Source organism: Schistocerca americana, chromosome 7 (genome assembly GCF_021461395.2).
Source record: "Schistocerca americana isolate TAMUIC-IGC-003095 chromosome 7, iqSchAmer2.1, whole genome shotgun sequence".
Taxonomy (NCBI): domain Eukaryota; kingdom Metazoa; phylum Arthropoda; class Insecta; order Orthoptera; family Acrididae; genus Schistocerca; species Schistocerca americana.
Window position 1 is genome coordinate 33,642,661 of NC_060125.1, and position 5,900 is coordinate 33,648,560.

At 43.1% G+C, this 5,900-nt stretch overlaps 1 pseudogene; it reads right to left on the minus strand.

Moving 5' to 3' along the window:
• Window positions 1-4,625: 4,625 nt before the first annotated feature.
• LOC124623492 lies at window positions 4,626-4,743 on the minus strand (annotated as a pseudogene).
• Window positions 4,744-5,900: the final 1,157 nt, after the last annotated feature.

Sequence of the window (5,900 nt, forward strand, 5' to 3'; positions counted from 1 at the left end):
AACAATGATGATGATCGTATGGCATTGTTGGCCGGGGCAGTTCGGCCGCCGTATTACAAGTTCTTTTTAGTTGACGCCACTTTGGCGACTTGCTTCGTCAACGATGATGAAATGATGACGAATGACACACAACACCCAGTCATCTCGAGGCAGAGAAAATCCCTGACCCCGCCGGGAATCGAACCCGGGACCTCGTGCGCGGGAAGCGAGAACGCTACCGCAAGACGACGAGCGGCGGACACTATAAGATCCACAGCCTCTCCAAATTTCAAGTTTCTGTCCTTCGCGGTCAGCGTCCAAATCGAACTACGTGCTTTAAACACGCGATGAAATATTTTGAGTTTTAACATCGTGCACCAACCGTGGTACTGTGTTTTATTTCTACATCCCAAAATGGCCTCCTACAGCAGACGAAATGGTTGTCACAGTTTAATAAATAAATGTGTTCTGCACTCTTTTTCGAATAACTATAAAACGATCAGTATCAACGTCCAAAGACAAACTCTTCCGAACTTTTTTTTTCTACACAGTAAAATGTCGATAACTGGGGTGGTATTACACAAGAGAAATTCGAAAACATCTTTAGGCAGTGGTGTACAGTTTCAACGTGTGTAACGTGCGGCATCACAAATGCGCCAGAAGCTTCTGTAACAGTACTCATCCACGGAGAACTGGTCCTGGCCGGGACACCATCTTCGACACACGGACTAACGCTACAGTTCATCCAAGTTTCCATGGCGCCATACGCATGAGTACTGGTTCGTTCTTACAATAGAGTAAAAATAGCAACCGAGCACAGCTTTCGTAAGAATTAACGTGTATTTCCACACAGCCAGCGTCCGACCATGTCAGTGTTCGACAAAAGAACGCAAACGAGTAACTCTTTTTGTGTTGCAACGTACAACACATACATCTTACTCATTTTATTTGGAGACTGATAACAATAGAGAGAGAGCACACCGACACGCGTGCAGCCGATGACGGCGCCACTAAACTGGACTTACTGAAAACTGCTTTCCGAAAATCGCTCACCAAAGGAGATGTAGTAAATATTTCAGAATTACAATCAGCAACAGCTGCCAACACGAGTAATTAAGGGAGGGAATCACGTTAGGAGTCTGTTTGAAGCTGATTTTTTTTATTGTTTTCGGCGGGAGGAATTAATTAGAATTTAATCAAATTTTGACATCATTTCATTCAAATTTCGAAACGTTTTTGAGAATTTTTTTTTAATAATTTCAGCTAAAAATGACATAATCACACTGTGATGTCCGCTGAAGGTTGTGAGTATAGTTCTCCAATTGCGTGCAGTATAGCCATTCCGATTTTCATCTAAAATGAAAAGGGTATTAATTTTACATTAATAACTTATTATCTAAGAATATGAACCTCGAGGCAACGAAAAGAATGAAAATTAAAATTTTGCAGGCATTGGAAGAATTTACTTCTGTTTTCACGATTTTTCTCTAATTATGCAAAGAAAAGTACCCTTGAAATCATTGTATCGCCTGACAAGTTCATATAATTTGTAATTTTATAAAGAATCGTACTATCAATTTTGATGATGATCGGTTGTATACTTTTTGAGTTGGACTGTACGCAAATATGAAGAAAGTCATTTCGAGATAAGTACGTTTGAAAAATAAATTCTCGGAAACTAGAAATTCTAGGAAGTTAATAGTAATGTAAAATGCTTGCCGATTAATCTGCGATTCCAGCACCTTCTTCTTCCTCACAGGCTTCGTTTTGCGCTTCCAGCAATACTTTCCGAGCTTTCCGTTCTTCCTTCGATTCCTGTGAACTACGTCTATTCTGCCTGGTTATTCACGTGTTCAGTGTAACTAAATCTCTGCGTGCCTACTGCAATTCCTGCCCCGTTCGTGACCACAGAAGGGGTGAATTTCCTTCATTGAATAAACCCGCTGCTAAATACGATGTCAGTTCAACGAGTTTTAGTTTGGAGTGCAAGTGTTTAGGACCTAATCGCCAAATAGTGTGATTGAAATTTTTATTCGCATTTTGTATGTGGCCACTTAAACATCTCTCCAGTAATTCATCCCTCGATAAATCTTCATATACTGGAAGAATTTCCTTCTGTACGTCGGGATGAACTCGGTTCTAGGCTCATAGAATCCAAACGAATGTGAATTTCGTTTTGGAATTTTGACAGCATATGCACTCCCTGTTGTGCGCTAGTAGGTAGCACACCGGTCTCAGGGCTACAGCACCAAGTCACGACACCTGAAGACGGGCTTGTAAGAGCCCGAAACCGGTCGTGTGATAGTAAAAGAACTTTACAATTGGAGCGGTACTTTCAACGCCTGGTAGTCATGAATAGTTAAGCTAACGATTTATGCAATAAAAAAATCAAATTTTTTGAACCTCCTAGTATGGTTTACAGCTTAAGAAGTGTACTCGGGACCCCGTGCACGGGAAGCGAGAACGCTACGAAAGATCACGAGCTACGGTCTTTGGATGTTAAGAGGTTCATTAATTTAAAATCAGCCTTGAGCTGTTTTTCACAGTATGCAAGAAAAAACTTACTGTTGTCATTTATGCCCATATTTCATTTTTTCACTTACACTTCTCTTACAATTTTTTTCCAAACGTATGCTTGGATTTGCAGCCAACAGTGAAAATCCTGCACCTCCCGAGTGTGTATGTGCAGACTCAGCAACCTCTTAGCTTTATGATAGCGGCGCTGTGTACAGTACTGCAAAGCGTTATCCAGATTTGCGCAGAATGGAGGTAGCGACTAAATATTTTGATGTTTTTTTTTTCTATTCAGTTAGTTAGGTCATTCAGGGACAGTTACATTTGCTGTATTGTTTATCAGCTTTAGTTATTGGATCTGTGATCAGTTTTGCAAAACTAATTATCGTAGGTTTACGCAGTTTTTACTGATCAAAATTCTTGCAGTCAGACTGTTAACTTTTACAGTATGAAAGACTTGCCTTTACATTACGAGAATTGATTATTGTTACAGTGCAGCCATGCCTTCACATTATGACAGCACGAGTTTCTACTACGCTTCAATATTACTTGTGCACAGCTTCTATTACTCTCCTAAATCGTTCACAGCGCAGGGCCTGCTACACTTCCACTGGAAACAGCAGGTGTGGCTTGTGTCTTGCTCGGCCACCTTCCGTCTATCACTGCCAACTGTCACCTCTCCAACAGGAAGCTGCGAATCCACTCGCACAACTGAGACGATACTCCATAGGGGCGCAGTACGATTAGAAGCCTCTTGTGAGGTTGGGTGTCAAAAACTTTCTTACACTCTAGACACGTGCAATCAATTTAAGATGCCCTGTGTGGCAAAAGCGCTCTTTACTTCGTGCAAATTAAGAGCTATTTGTATTTCAAAAGAACGATATTTTCAGAATCCGCACTCATCATGTGTCAATAGGTTGTTTTCGTCTATGTATTTCAGAACGTTTAGCTTCAGTATACGTTCAAAAATACTACACACTAACGGTGTGGGTCTACAATTCGGCGGATAAATTCAATTTTCTTTAGGATTAAAAACAGCCGACCAGTTGCAAAGGATAAAGTAATCTTTACCTAGGTTTCGATAGATTTAAATCTGTCTACTTCAGAAGGCCGCCTTCTGAAGAAGATAGATTTAAATCTATCGAAACCTAGGTAAAGATTACTTTGCAACTGGTCGGCTGTTTTTAATCCTATTACGTGGAACCGTTGCTGTTGCGCAGCTATGTTTAAAATACTCAATTTTCTTTCTTATGTATTGGTGGACACTCGAACTGCTGTAGCGAAGGAAGCATTGAGCAAAGAGAGGGAATTGTCATACGGAAAAAGTAGATAAAAAAATGGTTCAAATGACTCTGAGCACTATGGGACTTAACATATGTGGTCATCAGTCCCCTAGAACTTAGAACTACTTAAACCTAAATAACCTAAGGACATCACACACATCCATGCCCGAGGCAGGATTCGAACCTGCGACCGTAGCAGTCGCGCGGTTCCGGACTGAAGCGCCTATAACCGCTTGGCCACCGCGGCCGGCGAAAAAGTAGATAATGTATAATAAATGCAGTTGCGAATATGTTCAACCGGCAGCTGTGTAAAGGAATGCGGACACTGAATAAATTCGAGACATGAAGAGGGAGTACTAATTGCGAAATTGTATCTAATATATAAAAGTTTGTCCGTCTTCTATACCGTTCACGCGATAGCGATGAAAGTCTCACGAGTTATTGGGCGGACGCCAGCGAAATCGTAGGGGTGCGGGTGGAAAGGGGTTCACATGAAAACTTAAGTCACAAACGAATGCAGCAATTTATGTCAAATTTTTGTACATCACTCATTATTTGTATAATAACGCTACATGAGTTCTGTACCCCAGACACCCCTAGGAGTGGCAGTGGGGAGGTGGGGGTTGGGGGCAGGTAAGAAGCCACTCACTCACTCCGTCTTCAGGCGACGAGTGGCCTACCGGGCCCATCCGACCGCCGTGTCATCCTCAGAGGAGGATGTGGATAAAGGAGCGTGGGGTCAGCACACCGCTCTCCCGGGCGCTATGGTGGTATTCTTGACCGAAGCCGCTACTATTCGGTCGAGTAGCTCCTCAGTTGGCATCACGAGGCTGAGTGCACCCCGAAAAATGGCAACAGCGCATGGCAGCCTGGCTGGTCACCCATCCAAGTGCCGACCACGCCCGACAGCGCTTAACATCGGTGATCTCACGGGAACCGGTGTATCCACTGCGGCAAGGCCGTTGCTGGTAAGAAGCCACAATATGTGAAATATTCGATAACGACCGATACTTGTATCAAATTCATAGTTCTCGGGGTCGCCAGACATATTGGTGACAGTCACGAAGACGTTTCGTCCCTAGAACTGGGGGTAGTGTAGGTGCCAAGGCAGCGCAGTATCAGGACAAAACGTGTAACGCCCGAAAGAATTTCCACCGATGTTTACTGCGATTCCCACTTCGTACGCGCATAAAAATACTGAGACAGTAATAAGACACCCCAGCACACCTATGGATGAGGGTCGGGGCGGAAACCGGTACCTACGTAGATCGAGAAAGAAGCATTCTACAGCATGCCAGGCGAAGCTAGTACGTAATAAAAATGAGCAACTACAACGAAACTATTTTCCGGCTTTTATCATTTCTGGTCACGGTCATGTAGAATTGTGTGACTGATTACGCTGTCGCCATTTGGCTTCTATTTCAAATCCTCCCGGATACAAATACTGCAAAAAATGGCTCTGAGCACTATGGGACTTAACATCTGAGGTCATCAGTCCCCTATACTTAGAACTACTTGAACTTAACTAACCTAAGGACATCGCACACAGCCATGCCCGGGGCAGGATTCGAACTTGCGACCGTAGCAGCAGTGGGGTTCCAGACCTAAGGGCCTAGAGCCGCTCAGCCACAGCGGCCGGCACAAATACTGCAATAGCATTGTAGCCAATGGGAAGTGATTCTTTACTGTCCTTTCGAAATTAATGTCTCGTGAAGCGTTTCAATCCCAAAGAAAGCAAGTGCTGACAGATGTGAAAATTACCGAACTATCAGCTTAATAAGTCACAGCTGCAAAATACTAACTCGGATTCTTTACAGACGAATGGAAAAACTGATAGAAGCCGACCTCGGGGAAGATCAGTTTGGAGTCCGTAGAAATGTTGGAACACGTGAGCCAATACTGACCCTACGACTTATCTTACAAGAAAGATTAAGGAAAGGCAAACCTACGTTTCTAGCATTTGTAGACTTAGAGAAAGCTTTTGACAATGTTGATTGGAATACTCTCTTTCAAATTCTGATGGTGGCAGGGGTAAAATACAGGGATCGAAAGGCTATTTACAATTTGTACAGAAACCACATGGCAGTTATGAGTCGAGGGACATGAAGGGGAAGCAGTGGTTGG